Source organism: Chinchilla lanigera, unplaced genomic scaffold, assembly GCF_000276665.1.
Source record: "Chinchilla lanigera isolate Chin_1 unplaced genomic scaffold, ChiLan1.0 scaffold00048, whole genome shotgun sequence".
NCBI lineage: Eukaryota > Metazoa > Chordata > Mammalia > Rodentia > Chinchillidae > Chinchilla > Chinchilla lanigera.
This window is the reverse complement of record NW_004955449.1, coordinates 8,055,570-8,080,163: the sequence shown is the minus strand read 5'-3', so window position 1 is coordinate 8,080,163 and position 24,594 is coordinate 8,055,570. Positions and strand designations below refer to the sequence as shown.

Sequence of the window (24,594 nt, the reverse complement as noted above, 5' to 3'; positions counted from 1 at the left end):
TACAAAAATATGAGAAAAATAATTGTAATGCAACTTTGTCAGAGAAATTATGAGTTCTTTCCATATTGAATACAAGTGACATGAATGGGCACACCTGTCTTGTTCTGATCAATTTCCATGGATAGAGACTCAAATGCTTTCCTATTTTGGCTATTGTGAAAAATATTGGGAATTAGATCTCTCTTTGAGACACTATTTTCAGTTTCCTTAGGTATAAATGAGAAGTGAGATTGTTGGATCATATGATACGTCTATTTTTAGTTCAGACTTCATACACTATTGGTTCTGGTCTTGCAGACTAATAACAAGAAAAGTAGATTTTAATCTGGAGATCAGGAGCTTTTATTTTTTATTGCAAAATGCTAAAGTTAATGAGGCCTATCTTACTGGATTTCTGTGACTCTCAAAAAGATTTATGAAATTACTTACAAATTTAGGTAAACTCTTTTACATAGAAGCTATTATGATTTTGGATAATAAAAATATAGCTACTTACATTTTGGTGTATTAATTCAAAATATTTCAGAATAATACCTCATATGAATTTGTAGAATTGCTACATAGAGCTTGTAATTAGAAAATAAAGGATGAATGTGTGTGGGTGTATGTATGTATGTGCATGTGTTTGTATGTATGTTATCTATGTATGTTATCTATTTCTACCATGTATATATCATCAGCAGAAGTGTGGTCTGAAAAGCTAAATTGCTTAAAGTGACAATTCATGGCAAGATAGTCAAAGTTCTGTGTTCCTATCATGTAATAATTTTTTAGGTTAAGAGCTGTCATTCAGTATGATTTTCAAAGAAATGAAAATAAACTTAAATATTCTTCCTAGATCCACAATTTTATGTATATGACTCCAACTGCCTTCCACAAAGGTTGCATGATTCTGAATTGAGGGCCCTGATCTTCTGATTTCTTCAGTGGTTTAGGCATCTACAACTGGATATAAGTATTGTGGAAAGCTGAACTGACCATAGTGTAAGGAAAAGGATTTGAGATTCTCAGCCCTTTCCAGGGATCATACGAAGAGCAGTGATTAGAGAGAAGAGAGAGAATTAGGGGAAAAATTGATACCTTTAATGAAATTTGTTAAACTTAAAAAGTGGTTTGTATAAATAAGTCCCCAGTACAAACTAGTGTCAAGTGGAATCTGGTTCATTTGGGAAAATGATTGTTATGTTTTGTGTCTGGATGTACCCCCAAAGCCTCATGCATTCATAGGGTGTAGACTTTTCAGAGGTGGCTGAATTTCTGATTGCTTCACAGTCCAATGCTGGGATTAAGAGTGTGAATGCTACACCCACCCCAGGGCAGGTAGTCTGTGTACAATATGAGAGACAGAAAGAGGCTTGCCCCCCCTTCTCTCTCTCCCTTGTTGCTTTGCTACAATCTACTTGCCATGAACTATTCTTTTCCAAACTACCTTGCCTTAGAGCTGGCCAATTATGGATTGAAACCTCTACAAGCTGTGAACTAAATAAACCTTTGTTCTCTTAACTTTGGATGTCAGGTATTTTATCTCAGGAATGAGAAAAGTAACTAAGACAATGGTGAAGTAGTATACATGAACCAGGACACTTGGGGATATAGAACATGGAGGACTTCGAGTTCCTGAGAAGTTGCAGAAGAATAGACTGTGGAATTGATAGGTCCTGTGGTTTAGGGGCTAAGCTGTCCCACAAAAGTCCCAGTATTCAAAGGAAAGGCCTTTGAAGAGGGTTGGATCTTGTGGGTGCTATAATCATCAGTGAGTTAACCCTCTGCTGGATTCATAGCTAAATGTGTTGTTTGAAGATGAGTCTGCTTGGAAGAAGTGAATCACTGAGGCACTCAGGGTGTGACCTGGAAGGTTATATTTTTGTGCCCGCTCCTCTTTTCTTTCTTGGCTTCTTGGCTGTCATGGCATGAATGTCTTTCCCTTGCTACATCCTTCCTTCATGCCATTTCTTTTTTGTTTGTTTATTTTATTTTTGAGACAAGGTTTCACTATGCAGTTCAGGCTGACCATGAACTCACTTCATAGCCCAGGTTGGCCTCAAACTCCCAGTTATCCTCCTGCATCAGCCTACATAGTGGTACGATTACAGGTGGGCATCACCATGCCCAAATCGTCATGCCATTTTTAATTTGAAGACAGCCAAATCTGTGAGGCAAAATAAACCTCCTTTCCTTTAAATTGGAGATGTTGAGTAGTTTATCTCTGCAACAGGAAAGAGACTAGTATATTAGTAGGTATTTGTCTTAATAACCTTCTTTTTCTTGGACAATATACCTGACTCCACAGTTAAAGAAGGATAGGCATAATTAGCTCACAGTTGAAGGGGTTTCAGTCCATGGCCAACTGACTTCATGGCAGGGTAGCATGGCAGAGAAGAAACACTCCATGAAACAGTAAGGCAAGAAGCAGTGAAGCAGCAGCAGCAAGCCTTCCTTTTCCTTTTACCTCACCCAGGCTCCAAACCTCTTGGGTGGTGCCACTCAAACTCAGGAAGGGCCTTCCCATTATCCAAACCCAGAACTATGCTAAACTAATCAGTGGACTAATTCAGTTATCACACACTCTTCACACACCCTAGGTCCAGCCACCACTGAAAAGGCCCACCTATAAACACATGAGGTTTTGAGGGGACATCTAGAGGCAAACTGTAATATTTCACTCCTGGTCCTCAGACGACTCATATGCATCCTTTTATGCAAAATAACAGAATGTCAAAATTCTCTTCTGAGATTTAAGGCAAACTCTTACATGTGAGCCCCTGTAAAGATGAAATAAAGTTAAACATGTCCAATATACAATGGCACAGGATAAACATTCCCATTCCAAATAGGGGGATAAAAAGGAATGGAACCAAAACAAGACCAAAAACATTTCCATGTTCAGCATGTGATACAATCTGTGGCAAGAAGTGAACTCTAAAGAGCTAATATGGCACTTTCCTTATGGTGCAGCCAGTGGCTTTGGCTCTTACACCTTCTCTCTTGGGTTGACTTTCCTCAGATTATCCATGCTCCTGGCTACTGCAATATTATAGGGTCTCCACTGCACTTTTGGCTTCACAGTCACAGTTTCACACACTACCTGTCAGGTGCTACAGTGCCTGATCTCCCTGGCCTTCTTCTGAAATCTAGGTGGAAGCTTTCCTGACTCCACAACTCTCACACTCTGCATGTGTAAAAACCAGCACCATGAGGATGATGCCAAGGTCTGTTGCCAACTGGAACAGTAGGTGGCTTTCCTTCTCTCTTGGCTGTAGAGATCAAGTGCCTCGATTTCTAAGTGTTATTAACCTAAACCCAAGGAAAAAATTCCCTAGGCTACTACCATTCTAGAGCACAGCGCTCTGGGGCTCTTCTCAGAGGAAAGTCTTTCACCTTTGCAATTTTGAGTATGCAAAGGGTGGAGTCCTGCTGGTGTCTTTGATGCTCTCAGTCCATCTTTTCTATTGTTTTCTTCTAAAATGCATGACTTTTCAGCAACCAAGCTATACTTTGTTCCATCTTTGCAGCCACAACTTTTCTGGAGCTTCCTTTCTAGCCAAACTCAAAATTTTAAAATTATTCTGCTGGGCCCTTTGCTCTTGATTCTCAACATCAATCTGACTAAAAGCCCTCAATAGTAGCCATGCCACCACATCAACATTAGATTACTTTGAAATTTCTTTCACCAGATTAATTAGTTTGCCCCACTTAATCTAAGTCTTCTATAAAGTCTGTAGATGGGAACAAAATGCAGTTAAAATTTCTGCCAGAACATAACACATACATCAGGAGTCCAACTGCCAGTGGAGTTCTTCTTTCCAGGTGAAACCTTTGAGCTTGGTCTTTTCCAGCTGCATACCAATCAATATCTTGCTTTTCTGAGGTCCCACTGGAATCTACCATCAAGCTCAGCTCACAAAAATCCAGGATTGCATCTCCAATTGGCATTGCCAAGTCTTACCAAACTCATCTGGCAAGCCAATTCCAAAGTTTTCTAGGCCACATACTCAGTGAACGTCATAGCAAGAACCCTACTATGAATAACAAAATCTGTCTCAGTTACTGTCTTGTTGCTGGGACAAAATAGCCAACATTCACAGCTCAAATGGGAAAGATTCATTTTAGCTCATAATGATAGAGATTTCAGTCCATAGCTAGCTGGCTGCAGAGCAGGGCAGCATTGCAAAGGTGCTTGCCAGAGGAGAAATGTTACATGGAATGTGAAGCAGGAAACAGCAAAGCAGCACTGGGGAGCCTTTCTTTCCCTTTCATCCCATCAAGGCTACAAGCCTACTACTGGTTTGGTGCCACCCACATCCACTGTGGGTCTTCCCATTATGCGCAAACAGAACTATGCTGAAACAATCAGTGGAGCAATCACACACCCTTATCCATTTGCACATGCCTGAGATCCAGCCACCACCATCAAGCCCCACCTATCAGTGCCTGAAACTTTGAGGGGACATCTAGGTATAAGCCACAACAGTATTTTAACAAGTTATACTTTATCTTCAGGGAGACAAAGAGGCCCCAACTTATACCGGGATTATGTAAGTAAGACATATATTTTTAACTTTCTTGTTTCCAAAAAGAGCTTTTTTGTTATCTTATTTAAAACTTTTCACAGGAAAGTTAACGTATGCCAATGGTACTCAAATTGGGAGGGGCCAATTTCACCATCAGGAGATATATTTCCATATCTGGAGATATTTGTGATTCTCATAACTGGAAGTTGCTTCTGGCATCTTGTAGGGAGTGGTCAGGTATGCTGCTCAATATTCTATTAGACGCAAATTGGACCCCACAGCAGAGAATTTCTAACCAAAAATTCCAATCATGTCAAGCTGAAGATCAAGAACTTAGATGAACCATTTATTTAGAGATGAATAACTAAACTTCAAAGAAGGGCAGCGATGTGTGCCAAGCTACACCATGAATGAAGAGAAGAGAAAAGTCTTCATGTATTTTCCCATCACCCTCCTTCACTTCTAAGCACTAACGTTCTATAACAGAATTGTTGGAAAATAGTTTATTATGCACATATTTCAACTTTGAATTACTAAATAATTACACAAAACTTTAAGGCAGTACTGCTAACATCAGAATATGTAGGCAATGAGGAAAATAGAGAATTTAATTATGCAATGCATATGTATGTGTAATAGAAAACTGTTCTCATGATATTTAACTAACTACTGCCTAGTACAGTGGCTTTCTAACTTTAGTGAATCTCATAATCACCTGGAAGGTTTCTAAGAACACAAATTATTAAAAGCTACTTTTAGAGGTTTTGGCTCAGTGAGGTTGGAGTACCTGAAATCTGCACTCAACAGGCGTACAAGTAGTGCTGGTGCTGTGCGGCTGGTCAGGGTAGCACATTTTGAGAAGCACTGGCCCAGCCTTTGCTAGGCACTTAGTAAATACTGACCTAATATTACAGACATTTAAAACTATAATCTCACCAATTAACATCAGTTCATTGTGGTATAGATTAGTAATACTAATCCCTACGGAGGAACACAGTTAGATAAATGGCAGAAATGAGACAAAGTTATGCCTCAATTCAAATTCTTTGATTTAAAAATAAAGAAATCAATATATTTTAAGCTTATTACAGGAAAGACTATCTCTTTTTAATAAAAGCCAATAGAAACAACATTAAATATCAATCATGTATACACAATTTAGGTAATGACTGTGCTATCTTAAATATGCAAACGCTTAAAGGTTATAAGTACAATTATGTATGCCTCAATTTTAATATTATATTTTTGAAGACTAGTCCAAATGCCAAACTGATAAACGCTGATATGGTGGGGCTCTTGTGCCAAGCTACATCCATGGGGAAAAGCCTATTGACATCAGTAATATAAAATCAGGCCCTACGGGATCATAACTGTCTCTTCAAATTGTTAGGGATAGCACGTACATTTTTAAGTAATTCAATACGGTGTAAAAGTAGTATATTGTCATCATAAGTAATAAGTGTGCTGCTGTTAAGTATGGTTAATAGAGTGAAAAGCACTCCTAAGGAAAATGAGAGTAACACTCTCTTTCACGCCTTTAACTTAACTTTTAGAATGCCAGAAATTTCATACACTTTAAAACTACTTGTATACCTGGGGAAAGTTCTGCAATTAACCTGCTTCATGCCAGTCCTCACTTACAAACACCCAAGCCAGGGGCTGATAATCAACATTCCATTCAGCTCTTTGAGATCATGTAGACATTTACACAGCCTTCAATTCCCTCACTTGTGGTATCTCGTCCAAGGCATGAAATTCCCTTGCCAAGGGCACATAGGAAGCCAAATGCTCTCAAATATGCCGCATTTGCCTTCAACTTTAAAAATATCCATCTATCTTTTAAATTAGGTGCCATCTGTTGTATCATCTCTGGCTACTTCATATTAAAATTTCTTGCCAGGATCACACTGCTGCAGCATTCTTGTCCTGCTACTTTTTCAGGCTTTCTGCAGCATTCAAGAAGAACCTGCTATTTTAACTAACTTCTCTAATAGGGCACAGTGTGAGGGTCTAAAACAGAACCAGTGTTAGACTGTTTCTACTTTTACTCATAGAGTGAATAAGTGTTCACTTCAAACCTGGGATCATCCCTCCAAGTCTCCTAAATACAGACTGAGTCAATGCAGTTAGCCCAGCATCACACTGTGCTATATCGAATGGCGCTGGTACTGCAGTATTCACCTTGAAATTAAGTAGGCAGAATTTTTTATTTGTGGAAGTCAACTAACTGCCAGGTTACACGGGCTTCATTCTTAAGTTATCACACAAAGTCACAACAGAAGACAAATACAGGCAGATACATAGCTCATTTACAAGAGAAACAAATTTGCAGTCAGAGACAAGGGCAATGTAACAGCCAGGAACTGCAGTAAATCTCTTCTAGCAAACAGCCACATCAAACAATGCTCTCTTGCAATACCTCTGATCAAACAGACTGTACTCAGACTTTACACAGCAAATCCACACGCATCCCTTAACATTTAAACATGATGCTTGCTAAGAAAATTCTAATTTATGATTTTTTTTCTTTTACTTCTCACGTGCTTCAAAGCTAGGATTACTGAGAATTACTATGCTTATTCAAGCATGCTAACAGAATTGGAATTTCTTTGCACCTCTCTGCATTATATAGTATATAAGCAAATGAATCATGCAAAAAAATATTTACCCCCAAAAGTTGTAGTAAAAGCTCAGCTTCCTCCAGCTTCCATAGCCCCTGAAGTGTTAACCTGAAGAAACAGTTCCATGAGTTTCCACAGGCCAGCAGTGAGTCTCCTACACTTGACCTAGACAGCATTACATAACGAAGCATCAGTGCTAGGGAGCTTGCTGAATGTCATCACCAGCAAGAGCAAGAAGTATTGGCAGCAGCAGGCAGGCAGGCGGGCTGGGAGTTTGCATGGAAATCATGAACTCTTTCTTGCCTTTCTCTTTTGAAATGCTTTGGGAGGAGAGTTAAGAATAGAGCAGAAACTGGTGTCTCTCTCTCTTTCTCTTTCTCTTCCTGTCTGTTTATTTTTTATTTTTTGCGTGTGAAGAATGACCAGAAGCATAAAAGCTAAATCTTCCAGCAAGTGCAAGACATTTCCTTGGTATTTGCAGTAAACCTAACAGGATGAACTGCTGCCTGTAAAATCTTATGCCAAAATACCCAAAAGGAAGGGGATGGGACAGCAAAGTGATAGCACAAAGGCTGCCTCCGAGAGCTTTTGTCTACCTTTAACTCATTGTGGTGAGTAGAGGGCAATGTATGTTGACAGCGTGAAATGTTAGTTGGGAGTGTGAATTGTTTTGCACGATGGTACCGAAGTATCTGCAAAGACCATTCATGTTCCTTAAACACCTTTTGGCAAGCAGGATGATGACATTTTTAGTCTTGTACCTCAAATTCAGAATGTGGTAGGTTAAACTGATTGTGCTTAGTGCATTTTGACTTCTGAAATTTACATGCTGATAATAAGAAAAATGGGTGCCTATCTCTACTGGCTTCCAGATAGAGTTAATGGATTACTTCTATTGTGTATACCTGAAAATAAGATCTGAATTCCAGCATCAGATTTTAAATAAAGAAACTCATTTTGTTTTAGATTTTGAACACAATTTCTCAGAATAGATAAAAAGGGATTACTGTTCTTTGGAGGTAATCTTTGCTGGATTCGCTCTGAGCCATCTGGGGAATACTTTATACAGCAAATTAAAAACAGTGTACTCTCAAGCTAACTTTCAATTATCTCAAATGTTTGCAATACAAGTTACACTCTTAAGAGCTAGAAATAATAAATTCAGTCCTCTCTTCTGATACGATATTATTAATACAAGCAACATTATATTGTTTAATTATATATAAAATTGTGGTTTTATATGGGTGTGGGTGAAGACATATTATTCCTGAGGCAACAGAAATAGAGAAGCCATGCATCATTTAAAAATAATCTTAATGTTCTGCTCTTAGCTGGGAAGCGTTCTGCTAATGCATCACACTGAGGACAGAGTGAGGAAACAAGAGAATTTAGGTGTACAGAGGAACACGATGATCTAATTCCATCTCCTCGTGGAACTCAGACAGAAAATGAAGTGCATAGAAGGGAAATGGTGGGCTTAAGCTGACTCAGAGCAAGAGGTGAGTGGACGGCGGTTTTCCTCAAACTTTCCCAGTGTTCTGCAGTCATACTACCATAAATAATTGTCTTTTAATATTGGAGCAAAGGCTTAATGCACAGTAAGTTTTTATATCAGTCATAGAAATGACAGAAAACAAAGTGGAATTGCACTAAATATCTGTTTTTTGGCATCAGTCTGATTTTGGAAAAACAAGCTCTGTAGCTGAGGGAATGAGAATTTATTTCCCACAACTATGAATAAGAAACATATTGGTGTGGCATTTAATGAAACCCTCACATTATGAAATGGTATTCTGAACATTAAGTGAAGTAAACCATGATTATGTTTCAGATGGTTTTATTTTGTTAATGTTGATTGTGTTGCTAAGTGTCCTATCTCTTGGAGAACTATTGCAAATGAAATAAACAACTCATGGGAAGCAAGGAATTGGAAAGTAGAATGTTTTTATAAAGATCCTCTTTCAAACAAACTTAGCCTCTTGCAGTTAGGCACTGTTTTTTATCCTTGCATCCCTTTTCCTAAGGAAGTGCTTAACTGGTTTGGGGTAAATGTTACATGAAAAAATGCAGGAGTGATAAGTATTTGTATTGTGTTCAAATATGGAAACTGGATCTACCATGACCTAGTAGAAGTCTTTAGAAGAGTCACTTTAAGTAGTGTAAGAATGTTTAAAAAATGATATTAGCTTTACTAATTACCTAAGTAAATGAATATTTCTGAAATACTTATTTGGAAACTTAAAAACTTTTTTAGTATTAGACAATTTGACATAGGTTGGTTGCTCATAAGAGATTGTTTGGTGTTCACTAGAGTAATCAAATACTGTATAAGTTTTCTCTTTCTGTAGGGTCCTTAATTCTGGAGTACTTCAGAGCAAGGCTGGCAGACTCATTGTCTTTAGAAGTCTAAACTCATTTTTCTTTCCTTTAATCATCGTTAGCCCACTACTTCCATTATCCTATCTGTTTGGTTTTGGTTTTGGTTTAGAGGTGCTGGAGATGGAACCCAGGATCTCATACTTGCAAGGTTATGCCCAGTGAGTTATACATCTAGCCTCTATCCTCTTATTTGTGACCTCATGGTCTCAAGATAGCTCCTCCATATCTAGCATAAGGACTACATTCCAGGCAAAACAATACGAAGAATACAAATCATAAGGAATGAACCAACTGAATCAATTCTTTTTCAAGAACTTTTCCAAAAAATGACCCATAGACTGACTTACATTTTATGGTTCTTAACTGTGGAAAATGCCCAGGAATAATTGTGTATTTTAGCTAAGCCCAATGCCACCCCCAAATGAAGCCAAGTTCTATTTTTAAGACAAATGTGACACTTCCTTTAATATGTAGTTTTGGTTGCTAATAAAATCCTAAAGCATTCACCATGATCAAGGTGTCTAAACTGGTTTATATACCTAAAATACAAAAGGTATTTTGTTTTACATCTGAACATAGAATGTTACTTGGTTAACACATGGGTCTGTGAACACAGAGTGGTCAAATGAATGCAAACAGCAAATTACAGACAGAATTTTCAAAACAAAAAAGGAGAAAACAGTTCTTGCCCTGTTTCACCACCCTCCATTCCTCCCCTCCAATAAATTGGTATAAAGTAATTTATTCCTAAAAAGATTTTAACTATGGAAGAATAAACATATGGTAAATTAACACACCAACCCACAGAATTTCTATAATTACTAAGCAAAATGAGGTCTCATTAATTTAGAAAAAGGGACCCCTATGAAGGATTTTTCTGCTGTAGCTGTTTTCTTGCTGAAATCAGCAACACTGACTGGCATGTGGATCCTCCTGGCTGGCGTATGGAAGGATTTTATACATTTTTCCAATTTGGTTTCAAGAATGCTTCTCCAGAGCAGAAGCCATTCTTCATACTGGGACAAGGAATAATACTGATAGTTTGGAAAGGACCTTAAGCAAGAGAGCTGCTCTATCCAAACACTTTAGATTTGCTGAGAGTTTCTGGAAAGACTTGATATACTTTTTCTAATTTTAGAGGTAAAAATGATGTTCTTCTTAATTTCTATTATACCTCACTTTTCTATAGAAGGTAGTTGACTTCTGAATCTAAGTCATGATTGCCTATTCGGAAACAGTTGCACATTTCACCAGCTCCTACTTCACTGAAAAGCCAGAGTAGAGTTTACATTTTACTCTTACAAGACACAGGTAAGGGAAATTCTGTGCAAAACATCAGACTTAATTCAGCTTAAAACAGCAAAATTAAAAGATATTTAGTAACCACCGGGTATGAGTTTTCTAAAGCACCAGTTCAAGGGAGAACACAACTACAACTTTCTCCATTTTTCTGTAAATTAGTTTCTAACAGCATACCACTTTTACTTAAAGGCAGAAAAGTAATTATTTCTGAGCCCACTCAGTCATTACAGTACATTTTCATTTATTTGAGATTTAACTCAATAAAATGGAGTTTTTAACTTTGGTATTCATATTATTTACAGTAACATTGCCTTTGGCACCAATATACATCAAAGTCTGTATAGTTTAGCACAGTGAAATTGTATTTCTTACACATGGAGAGTTCTTTAGTTGTTCCTGGTTGGAAGATGGAATCCATGTGATTATTCATGGATTCAAGACCTTTAGTGTTGTGGCACCTCTTACCTGTAGATGTTCAGAGTCGGTTGACAGAAAGAAGAGCTCATGAAAAATATTACCTATCTCTTCAGACCAGGAGTGATGCTTACGACTTGCTTGTTTCAGTAAGAAATAGTCACATAATCCCATCTAAATGTAATGGAATGGCAAAAGGTGTTTTCTGAAGCCCGGCAGCTCCTTCCTAGAAAGGAGAGAATGACTGTTTGCGATCACCAAGCTACTTGTGCCTACTCTTCATCTTTGCAGTTGCAGGTTTGTTTGGGGGGGCATGTTTTTGTCAATTACTTGTCTTCTGAGATCAAATTGGAGAAGAGAGAGAAGACAATATGTGTGTTGGGGAGGGAGATTTCTATCTGCATTGGTGGTACAATTGATTTTATTTCGCACCTTAAAATAGGATTGCTTCCAATTTCTTCTGCTCACACAGACATAATAATTTTAATAAAGATTTCTAAATTTCTACATTATAGTGCTTAGAATTTAGATCTCTTTTGAATCTTAACTTACATATTATAGGTTGCTGTATTTTCAGGTACTACAGGGAATATGACTCATCTCCACAAACCTTAAAAGCATGTTTTCTACTACTCATTTTCACAATACAATTCAGCTACAATTCAGCTAACACCTTGGCTTTCATTTCTGCAGAGCAGCAGGATATAATAAGGAGCAAAAAAGATGGAAAGCATGTGTTAGGGAAGCAAATTTCTCATAAATTCTTAACAGACATTTTCCTATGTCTCACTTGTCACATTTACGTGGCTACTTGTGGAAGTAAGGGAGGAGGCTGGTGAAAGGTACTATTCAAAGTGGGCTTATAGATGTTTCAAAGAAAATTCATTTCTCTTAGTGCTGCAGGTCACATGTAGACATCCTCCAAGAGCCTCATGTGCTCGAAGGTAGGGCTTCTGAGGATGATTGAATTATTGAAGTGCTACAGATGACTTCTGGTAGGAGGCAGGGATTGTATAGAGGTGATGGGGAGACCTGGGTAGGTTCACCATCCTCCCTGGTTCCTCCCTTCTCTCAGCTTCCTGGCTGCCACGACGTGAGCATCTTTCCTCACTCAGACCTTTCCACCATGACCCCTGCCTTGGAGCCAGCCAACTATGGACTGAAACCATTGAAAAATATGAACCAAAGTAAACCTTTCCTCCTTTAAGTTGTGGGTGTTAAGAATTGTGTCTCAACCTTGAGAAAGTTATTAGTAAGAAAGAAGGGGAAACGGAATATATAACAGCCAAATAACACCACCAATCTCCAGTTCCAGGAAGTCCTGGGTTGAATCCAAATAAGTTATGAAGGATATTTTGAAATAATGGATAAATAAATTAGACATCAATAAATGTGGTGTAGGGGCGCACAGCAGTAATCTCAACACTCTTGGAAAGTCTTTGGCAGAAGGATGGCAAGTTCAAGCCCGCCGTGGGCAACTTTGTGATTTAGCAAAACACTGTTCCAAAATTTAAAAATAAAAGCTAAAATAACTGAGAATACAGCTCAGTGCAAGAGCCCTCAGTTCAATCCCCAGTGCCGAAGAAGAAGAAGGAGAAGGAAATGCTTTCCATACCTGGAGCAGGTATGTTTATGATTAGTGCAACCGAGTCCGTGTTGAAATTGACTAGAGTGAGGCCCCCTCAGTCCTTAGAAGTAATGATCTGAGGAACCAGAAACCAAGAGATAATATCCTAAGGAACAGGCAAAAATATTTGGACTGGAATAATCCCACAGTCTAAAGTCTGGTTTGTCTACCTAAACATATGGACAAACTGCAGTTTTGAAATAAAAAGAGATTCATATAGTTGGGGGTATGTGTGAGGATGGAATGATGGGTGCCTAGGGAGGAGGAAGATCCAGGCATTCAAAATTTGTGCTTTCTAGCATTTTTCTTCTTTTCCAAGCTGTTGCTCCCTGGTGGGCCTTCAGAACGTGCAGGCCAGGGAATTCCCCTGTGCTTTGGATTATCTCTAATATAACCCTGAAAGCTCAGCACAAGTGCGCAGTCTTCTTTTCCAGGATCCCCTATTTCTAGCCAACCTTCACATAGTTGGTTTTGCCTGGGCACTCCCTTCTGCACCTATAGGTGATTCTGCAATTAGACTGAGAAAAAAAGAGACTTTGCTTTCACAATCATTTATTTTGGCCAATGTCCCAATCTCACTGAATTCCTTGGAGACATGAGAAGTGGACATGCTATTTCATTACTCTGTGCATATGCTCAGGCTATTTTTGTTGTCAGCAGAAAATCTTCTCTCACCCCAACCACCCCTGCTTCACCATCCAATCCTCAGTCTTTTCCCAAAGGCAGAAGGATACTGATACACTAATAATGGTGGTGACAACTGTGAGTCTCAGGGGCTAGTTCTATCAAGCAGCTTTTCCTGATCTCTCTGTCTCCCTGAAGTGGAAGCAATCATTGTTTTTGTACTGTGTCCTATAAAGCCTGTGTATGCTTGTATTGTTCTTTATTAAACATATTCACTTACAATTCACCAATCTTAACTTATTGTTCAAGTATTTGAAAACAAAGACTGGATTACTTATCTTTGAAAAGCCAGCACCTAAGACAGCTTTGCTAGGGCATAGTGTGTACTCTATAATTGTTCATTGCAATGAAAACTGTTGTCATTATTGATAAGAATGAAAAAGAGCTCTGTATGCTACAAGAAGGCAAAATATATGCAAAAGTGGATTTATATTACTAGACATTATCTTTTAAATACACAATTTGGGGGTAATGACATATCTTATAAAAAGATGCTCCATTTTGTAGAGATCTCTAAATTTTCATTGAAAACATGATCTAAATTGCCTTTGCATTGTTTTCCTAGAAAACAAAATCTATTTTGGTCTTTTTGAGACAGGGTCTCACTATGCAGTTCAAGATAGTCTTGAACTCACTTTGTAGCCCAGGCTGGCCTCGAACCTGCAATGACCCTTCTGCCTCAGCCTCCCAGGCCTATAATGTTGGGATTACAGGCCTGCACCACCATGCCCGTCTTCTATTTCTTAAAACAAGTAATATCTATACTTCAAAAATCCAATTGCTGACAACATCTTGATTTAAAAAATAAATTATAATCTGATTTGGTAGCAAATTGAGTTTAATCTTTCTGTACATGTTTTTTTTGTTTTTTTTGTTTTTTTTTTTTTGGTTTTTCTCCGGTACCAGGAACCGAACTCACGACCTTGCGCTTGCCAGGCAGGCGCTTTGCCGCTGAGCTAAATCCCCAGCCCCTTGTACATGTTTTATTAAATTCATATATAAGGATTAAATATATCCTTTGTTTGAGAAATTAGACATTATGTTTTAAATATCTCATAAATTGCAAAAATTATATTCAGACTTAATGAACCAGTTTCAATTTAACATTTTGCCATATATTACATAAGATGTTTTAGTTTTCCTAAACTCTCACATTTATTATTTTACTGTGGCTTATATTTTTATGATTTTATTCTGTTAATAACTCTGTAAGGACACTAAGAAAATTTTACCATCCTACCCCATACCACCCTTTAAACTCATAACAATAAAAAGGACATCACATAACTCTTTCATGCTCTCACAATTAGGTTGTTGACTCTGTGTGTGTGTGTGTGTGTGTGTGTGAGCGTGCATTCATGTGTGTGTGTGTGTGAGAGACAGAAAAGGTCTTTTTCTCTCAATTTTTACTCTTTACTGGTACATGTTGGCAGTACACAATGATTACATTCCTCATGGGGTGTTGGTACATGTCCATAATATGTCTCAATTATTTGGTAGTTTCTTTCTAAATCCTGGCTTTTAGAAAGTGTTTAGCTCTATCTACCTACCTATTTATCTCTCTATCTGCCTGTCTGTCCGTCCATCCATCCATCATCCATCCATCCATTCATCCATGCATCCATCCATGGGATTGAACCAAGGGCCCTGCACATAGTACATATGCTATCCTGAGCTACATCCCCACCTGTAGCCATTTCTGGTCAGAGTTCTAAATTAAGCTATTGTACTTGAAACCCAACTTCGGAAATGCTATATCCAAACAGCGAGTCTCAGTTCCCGCCTACATTCGGATGTGGAGCTCTGAGTTCATAATGCTCCCAATCACCAGAGTTCCCTCTCCTGCAGGTGAAAGTTCTAGAGAAAGATATGTAAGGCCAGATTTTTTTAACTGAGTAATGCAGACTGATCCATTTTCATTTGTTTATTTTACCTGATGTCTTTTTAACTCCCTTCTTACAACTTTTCAGTTGAGGAAAGACCTAGAAAATTTAAGTAACTTACCTGAGATCACATACCTAGTAACAGTTTTGCTTGGTCGACAAATAAGATTTCTAGACTGGAGTCAAATGAGTGAAAAATCAATACAGCTGACCTGAACAATAAACAGCCCATACTTGTCTGGGGATACAACTAGATTATAAAATAATGTATTTCATTTAGTAACGCTTCTAATCCTGCTTTTCAGTGACATAGATGCCCTGACCTTATCTTCTGGCAAATTTATAACTAATGTTGGGGAAAATGTCAGGTTAATGACAGATAAATGCCAACTACAACATTTATATGAATTTCTTAATGTCTTACAAGGACACTTTTTCTTTGATCCAGTAGATACCTGCATTCTTAGCAGATCTGTGTCAGGTGAGTGAAGCAGAGACTGACTCGATCTGACGTCTCTGTAGGATGGAGCTTGGGTGGATTCTAAGTAGTGGGTATCTCCTCCTTGCTGGTGCACACTCTAGAATTCTAACCAAGCACAGAGCAATAGTTGATGCGAAGGGACAAATGTGAGACAAAAAATTGAAACTGAATCTCAGCACTGAATCCCTGTTACCACCCAGATTTACCCTGGGGAGTTTGAAAGTGAAGCTCCTATTTTCAGAGGTTGGCTCGGACTTGTGAAAGCAAGTGATGAACATGTTTTCAAAAATGCCAAGCTTTGATATTACTGAAAGTAAGAATTAGTTCCCAGATGATTTTTATTTTGAGGAAGAAAAATTTAGAAGTGATTACTCAACTAGTGGAACAGCTGCAAATATCTCCAGAGTTGAAAGCATTGCCCTCTGCAGAGGACAGGAAACAGAGCGTCAAATGACAGCACGCTTTGCACCTACAGGGAGGTACTCTGTCAGCAGGCTTAATGAGGTAGAAAAAAATGCCTCTACTTTCAATAGTAAAGCACATTATAAATCAACCAATCACATAACTCAGAAGGGCGAGTGCATCTCAGCTGTGTTATTGCCCCACATGGATCATTTGCCAATAAAGAAATAAAATACAACTTTGACTAATATATTTTAAAAAATGTTTCTAGAATGCCTTCAGACATGTACTCTTTCTTTAGTAATGTGCTACAATGTAAAATATATCTTACTAGTGGTTTGATATTTAATTTTTGAGCCTAATGAATAGTTAACTGAATAATAATAATTAATATGTTTCTGAGAGTTTAAAACATAAAATCTCAGCTGGGGATATAGCTCAGCAGCACAAGTGCTTGCCTGGCAAGTGCGAGGTCCTGAGTTCGATTCCCGATACAAATAAATAAATAAATAAAATATGTTTCTTAACGTATGTTCTATAACTTCTGTTATAGAACAAAGCATGGAAAATACTACCTACAAGCAATCTTGACCATATTCTGGCTGTAATCTGAGTCTTAGCATCCAGGGCAAATTTTTAAAGAGGATATAGGGATAATAATGCCTCTCTAATAAGAATGTTGTAAACTTTACAGGGAACATATGTCATTTAGTGGACTTTTGATGGGCACTCAAAAATGGCCACTTCTACCCTTCTTGCTACCCTCAGACAAACATAAAGATTTCGATCTCTAGTTAGCCAGAGGAAGACTGTGTTTAGCCAGGCAAATCTTTAGATTCAAGCAAATCATCAAGTATGGGCTACCTATCGACTATTTAACCTCCTCCTCCCAAAGGAAAGCATATATTTCAGTCCTTTTGGAAGGTTTAAAGTACAGGGAATACATGGAGTGGAAATAGGGTGCTGTGAGATCAGTACTGAGCACTGGAAATATAAAACACTTTACACTGTAAAAGAGAACAACAGTGCTCCCTCCTCTGGCAGTCTGAGAGTTCTTGGGAAAAGTAAAATTTAGATACGGAAGTGGGACATCCCAGGAGAAAAAACTGAGTCATTAATCTTCCTCAAAGAAAGCAAGAAATGTAAGTAATAGTCCAGAAAGAAGGAATACGCCAGTTTATCTGGAGCTAAGTGTTTGTCATTATCGTGATTAATCACAGGATGTATTGCCAAGCTTTCATCCTGAAAATATTCTCCAGGAGGATTCATCAAGTTCTATTGCCTATTAATTTCTCTTGATGCATGTTATTTGGCATCTTCCGTGGCAGAGGACACTTGCATATTTTTTAAATGAAAGTTAAAGATAAAGTTCATTAAGGGAATGGTTTATGTTTGATATTTAAAACAAAGCAATATTATTGCCCCCAGGCAAATTGTGAGTGTTGTTTTAGAAAGAGATTGTAGTGTGTCCTTGAAATCTCTAAATATAATGCTTGACATTTTTACTTAGTGCATATTGATTGATAGTGTTTTGGCATCTCATATTTATTATTTATCAAGAAATTATGGAACAAAACAGTGTGGTGTTTTGACACATATTCTGAATTTAGAATAAAAATAACTTTATTTATAATCATACTTTTGGCATTAAATACTCTTTTCTTGTGTGACCTTGAATATATTTCTCATCTGTGAATGTCTGTAATCATGTGCAAAATGAGACAAAAATTAAATGCACTTTAATCAGAAATTCTAAAAGTTATACAACATTACATTTTCAAAAGAGAACAGAATTGTCTTCTATTTTTATCCTTTTAGAAAAACCATGTTCATGATGAATGGGATCTGCACAGTTGACATCAGTTTTTTTTTCCTTCAGAGGTGAAAGAAATTTTCTAGGGCTGCAAACTAGCTTTCAGCCTAGTTAAATCTAATATTAAAACTAACTTCTTGAAGAAATCAATTAAGAGGAAGGACGATTTTGAAAGTATATTTTTTTTCTCTACTCTTGATCAAGGCTTGCAAGGAATCCTGAAATTTGTAATTTAACATTAACCATAGTACAAGATTTTTCAGTTCACAAGTGTATTACAGATAAATATCACACTGACTCAAATGATCTTTTTTTTTTTTTTTTTTGCTGCTGGGAATTGAACTCAGGACCTTGCACTTACCAGGCAGGTGCTGTAACTGCTGAGCTATAGCCCCAGGCCCCAAATGACCTTCTATAAAGGATAAGAATGTATTCAAGCCTCACTCTGGGGCTGGTGAGGAAATGCCACTCTCATGAGGAGCATGCATTGCTTTCCACAGGAGGCCAGCTGCTGCTTCTGGTTGCCCTACTTAGAAACACAACTAAAAACTCCTCTGGTAATGTTACCATCTCTTCTCAACACAAGGATGGAGTTTCCTCTCTCTGAGATAAGGTGTGTTAGAGAGGTTGTTTGCAGATATAAACTAACACAGACTATTGATTAAGCATTTCAATGCTTCTCTATCTAAAGAAGTCAGGGGAGTTTTTCCCACACCTCCTGCAAGGAAGCCCATAGCAGTGTTCTGCATATTCTTCCTTTTAAAGTAGCTGAGAAAGTCTTTCAGACATTTTCATATGCCTGGTTTCTATACGGACATATAATTCTAGCTATGCATAAATAAATAACATCAGTGCTAATAGCATATACAGTTTGTTGAGGCAAATTTTTCCAGTTATCCATGGCTATATATTTTTAATTTCTGCAGAATAAATCGAAGCTTTCTTTTACAAAGTGGTTAATGAAAATATAAGCCCTTTATTACGCTCTCCCACTTGACAAGAACAAATGTGTATGCTACATCTTTAAGGTTTAGAAATATAGGACGTCCTATTTTTATTTCCCAAAGCAGATTTGAATTTTATATATTCTAATATCACTTTTTAATATTAAAATTTTAGTATATTACATAAACCAAAATTATAATTTATAATAAAAGTGTGCTACATACTCGTAATGGCTGCTTCATCTGGGGGTATAAATTTCCAACCTCAACCCCCACTCGGGGACAATTCTGAAGGTCCGTCTCAGTTTCAGAGGTCTCCATAGTACTGGCTAAAACATCTGTTGTGGCCACGTGACGGCCAGTTCCTCTCCCTGCACACACACAGATGTTGGACAATCAGCTTGCTTTGCTGCCTTACAGATACTGATTTCTTGTCTTTTCATCTATTTCATTTATATTTTGGACACAGGATCTCACTATTTAGTTCAGGGTAACCCTGAACTCTCTATGTAGCCTAGGCTGGCATTCAACTCATGGCCATGCTCCTGTCTCAGCCTCTCAAGTGCTAGGATTAGTCGTTCATCACCACGCCCAATCAGGTCCTGGAAGTTATTCCCAATAAACTTTCTGCATGAAAATTTCAGACTTTGAATCTGTTTCCCTATAACCCAACCTTTGCCACATGACTCTTATAAACTATTTAGCATCACAGTCATACTGTATCACTTTTTCCCTTTGGGATTTGCTTTAGTGCCTGGAATTGAATAATAGATGGGCTAATGTCTTTATTTTCAAGGATTATGTCTGTTTTTTAGTGTAATATATTACATTGAGGTTTCTTCACTATTGCATTTCCACTACAAAAATAGAACTTAGAGGGTGCTCAGCAATGGTTTGAATGAATAAGTAAATTATGCTGGAAGAAGCTTATGAAACAGGTATTTCACTCATTCACAGAAGATCCCTTCGCCTCTTTATATGTCCTCCATCTTATCTCCGTCTCTTATCATGGTTACTACCCCAGCCAAAGTCTCTTATCTCTTGTCCAGACTATTACACAAGCCTTCTATTTGACAACCCTCTTTCTATTTCAGCTAGTATCCAGAAGGACTATTTAAAGTGTAATCCAAACATTTTATTCTACATCTTAATACATCTAGAGGCCTTATCAAGTATAACAAAGCTCACAAGAGCAAGTCCCAGGCTTTGTCTTTTATAATTTCCAACACAGATTTCTTTTCTTCAAATAGGCTGTACTCTTTCCCACTTGAGGGGACTTTTCATATTTTGGGAAACTCTGACCCTAGGTCTTTCAGTGAATTAGTGGTTCTCATGATTTCGGCCTCACATTAGATAGGATCTCTTCAACAAGCTGTTTCTCCAGGTCAGTTTCCACTCAGAGCACCTTGACTTCCTTTCATCTGAGAATTTGCCACTAGCCAAAATTATTTTTTCATTTGTTTAGCCTTTCAAAAATTTTGGGCACCTCTTTTGCCCTTCCCCTGGCATACATAGCTTTGGAGTGTAGGTGGTCAGGCCTTTCGTGGGTTTGACTCAGTACCTGGGTTAGGACCCTGCACTTACAGGACCATCTTTTTTGTATCCCTGCAGAGGATTGGCTTCAGGACTTCTTGCAGATAAAAAAAACTTCATACACTCAAGTCATCTTTATAAAATAGCATAGCATTTGCATATAACCTACAAGCATATCCCCTTACACTTTCATAATTATTTCATCACTAGATTACTTAAAATACCTAATGCAGTGTAAAGCAATGTATATATTTACACTGTTTTATTGTTTAGGAAATAAACAAGAAACAAGTCTGCATTGTTCTGTGCAATGCTTTCACAGTATTGCTGGTCTGTGGTTGTTTGACTGGATGGAAGTACAACCAATGGATACAAAGGGCTGACTGAATACTATACTTCTTTCTACTGCTTACAGTGGTGCTAGTTTTACAAGTTACTAGTTCTTTCACCTTAGTTATGGTACATTTTGAATACCCAGGCAGCTTTAATCTGAATCCAGCTACATTCTGTCATCAGTGTTTCCAGTATGTCATGGAAGTCTTTGGGCTGCTATTTTAGGAAGTTTTCATTTTCAGACACTAAATCAAAGGGCCAAATAATGATCTCCATCTAGTTCTGGTACTTTTGCATTAAACAGGGACTCTCACTATGAGGTAACAGACCAGAGAGACTGTTGCCAGCAGGAAGCTCCTCCTGGAAATAGGAATTTGGGTCAGTAATTCTGAGGGGATTTGGGGGTTACACTGAGATTTCAGTTTCTGCTACTCTTACTTGCTCACTACCTCCAAAGCACATGCAAGTGCACACACTTCTTATGCCTTTTAAAAAAAATTACTGTGTAGTAGAATTGTATGTGTGTTTGTTCACTATTCTCAGGATATGCTATAAGAACATTTGTCTTAGAAGAAAATATCTCATATTGTAAAAGTGCCCATAAAACTTCTGTATTTTTATGATATTTCCTTTTTCTCCTATGGTAGAAAGTGTGCAACAGAGATCCTATAAAATTACTAGGCCGCTGCTGGTTTTATATCTGCAGATGGAGTTGAAAACACTTTTAACTGCTGTTCAGTAGAAACTGACCATCTCCTAGCCATTCCTAAACTTGGGCTTGAGTGATTCATTGTTTGCTAATAGCAATATCCCTGATAAATAATAATCATAGGGTATGTGAAATGTTCCATGATGTTTTTGTCTATAGTTTGCAATGCTGTTTTGCTGTTGTTGCTGTTGTTTTTAGGATTTTACAATACAGTTCAGGTTGGCCTGGAACTCACTTTATAGCCCAGGCTGGCCTCAAACTCCCAGTGATCTCCTGCCTCTGCCTTTGTGTGTAGGAATTACAGGTGTGCACCACCACATCAGGTGCCTACAAAGCTGTTTTCATAAAGGTGAGGCAGACAAGATATTGGATCTTTTTCAAGTGTAACAGAGAGAAGGTGTAGTCCTCACGTGTCCTCACTGTTCTACATTTTTATTTCTCCCAGTATACACTGACTGTGGTGAGTTTCACTTTGCATTATAGCACATGTCATAAATTTCTGGTTATTCTGTGGTGAATTGATAGAAAAAACAGGGCAGGTATGGATTCATCTTCCTACCTAATCCTTAGAGTATCACAAAAGTGATTATTTTTTACTCTTCTTTTTTAATTTTAAAGAAAAAGAAAACAATAAAACAGTGCGAAATTTCAAAGCATGGTAATAGGAAATTAACCTTGGTTATTAAATTGCACACTGTCATCTTCAAAGTAGTTGCTCAGGTTACCAGATACAGGCATGTAAAACTGATCAAACAATATAAGCCCTAAGTATTCCTTTCAATGAACGAATAGAAATTAGTAGTACAATTCTCTTAGCTATCTCATATATACATAAATATATATTTTTCCTTCCCTCTTTTCTTTTTTCCCTCATCCCATTTCTTTCCTTTTGAGCAGTTTCTCTTTCACAATATCTGTTGCACACAATATCATTTTTTTACATTAGGGAAGCAATATGATGTTTACACATGCAAGTATGATTTATTTCACTTATGAGAATGGTCTCCAGTTGCATTCATTTACCTATAAAAGCCTTGAGATTATCTTTCTTTATAGCTGAGTAATACTCCATTACATAAAATGCCACATCCTTTTTATCCATTCCTTGAGTGATGGGCATTTGGGTTGTTTCCAAGATTTAGCTAATATAAATTGTTCTGCTATAAACATGGGTGCACATATATCACTGTGGCATGAAGTTTTCAATTCTTCTGAAAAAATACCCAGAAGGAGAAAAGTACAATAGAATGGGATCTCTAGTCCCAATCTTTTGAGGACTCTCCACACTGATTTTAACAGTGCTTCTACCAGTCTACACTTCCACCAATAGTGAAGAAGGGTTTCCTTTTCCCTACAACCCCAACAACATTTATTATTTGTTGATTTTTTGATGACAGCCATTCTTTCTGGGGTGAGATGGAATCTCAATGTTGTTTTAGTTTGCATTTCTCAAATGACCGATGATGTTGAACATTTTTTCATGTATTTATTTGCCATTTGTATTTCTTCATCTGAGAAATGTGTATTTATCTCAGATGCCCATGTGTGGATTGGGTCTTTAAATTTTGGGGTCTGGATTTTTTTAAAAAAAACTATATGTTCTAGATAAAAGTCCTTTGTCTGAGGGACAGTTAGCTAAATTTTTTTTCCCAATTCAAGGGTTTTCTTTTCACTCTAGTGGTGATTTCTTTTGATGTACAAAACTTTTTAGTAAGATGAGATCCCAGTGGTTGATTCTTTGAAATATTTTTCATGCAGTTGGTTTTGTCATGAACTCTCTGCCTACCCCTATGTCTCCAAGATTTCTATCTTCTTTTTCTTCCAGTAAATCTAGTGTTTCTGTTTTAGTAATTAGATTTTGATCCATTTTGACTTTAATGGATGGTGATGGACATGGGTCTAGTTCTAGTCTTTGGCATGTGGAAAGCCAGTTTTTCCAGCACTGGAAAACTATTCATTAAAGAGGCTATGTTTTTTCCAGTGAACATGTTTGGCCCCATTGTCAAAGACTGCCAAAGTGGTTGAGTGTGTTTGTAGTTGTGTCTGCGTCTTCTAATCTGCTCCTTGATCCTCAAGTCTATTTTTTTTGCCAATACCAGGCTGACTTTATCACAAAAGCTTTGTAGTAAAATTTTAAGTCAGGGATTGTGATGCCTCCTGGCTCACCTTTGTCGCCCTGGATCGCCTTTGCTATTCTAGATCTCTTCTGTTCCCAAATGAATTTTAGGATTGTTTTCTCTAGATCTGTAAAGTGTGCTAATGGTATTTTGATTGGGATTGCATTAAATCTGCATTAAAACAGTTTTGAGAGCATGGCCATTTTAACAATGGTGGTTCTTGTTATCCATGAACAAAGAATATATTTCCATTTTCTGAGATTCTCTTCAATCTCTTTTTCCAGAGTACTATAATTTTCAGTGCATAGATCTTTTACTTCCTTTGTTAGCTTAATTCCTAAGTAGTTCATTTTTTTGCATGCTATTATGAAAGGTGTAGTTTCCCTAATTTCTCTCTCAGAAAGTTTGCAGTTTATGTTCAAGAATGTTACTGATTTTTTGAGTGTTGACTTCATATCTAGCAAAGCTAATGAATTTGGTTATTATATCTAGAAGTCTTTTGGTGGAGTTTTTGTGCTCTTCTACGTAAAGTATAATGTCATCTGCAAATAATGACAATTACACTTTTTCCCTTCCTATCCTTATTCCTTTTATTTCTCTCTCTTATCTAATTGCTCTGGCTAGTGTCTGCAGAAATATATTGAGAAAGTGTCCTAAAAGTGGACATACTTGTCTTATTCCTGACTTCAGAGTGAAAACTTTCAGTTTTTGTTCATTTAGTATGTTGTTCGCTGTTAGTTTGTCATAGGTGACTTTTATCAAGTTGAGGTAAAGATCATCTATTACAACCTTCTGTAGGTTTTTTTTTTTATCATGAATGAGTGTTGGACTTTATTAAAAG

The 24,594-nt window shown here is 37.4% G+C and overlaps 1 protein-coding gene and 1 long non-coding RNA gene across 5 annotated transcripts in view; one reads left to right on the top strand and one right to left on the bottom strand.

The window, feature by feature from the left end:
* The window catches only part of Scn1a (sodium channel, voltage gated, type I alpha subunit), a 147,854-nt gene extending 140,600 nt beyond the window's left edge, over positions 1-7,254 (bottom strand). For all 4 annotated transcript variants that reach the window (XM_005393285.2, XM_013518812.1, XM_005393286.2 and 1 more), the window contains exon 1: positions 7,180-7,254. The gene's annotated coding sequence lies outside the window, so the exon portion shown is untranslated. The remainder of the gene's footprint in view (positions 1-7,179) is intronic.
* A 130-nt stretch (positions 7,255-7,384) lies between these two features.
* LOC102010215 overlaps positions 7,385-24,594 on the top strand; it is a 56,665-nt gene continuing 39,455 nt past the window's right edge. The window contains exons 1-2 of the long non-coding RNA XR_262494.2: positions 7,385-7,743; positions 8,464-8,631. This is a non-coding gene — a long non-coding RNA (uncharacterized LOC102010215). The remainder of the gene's footprint in view (positions 7,744-8,463; positions 8,632-24,594) is intronic.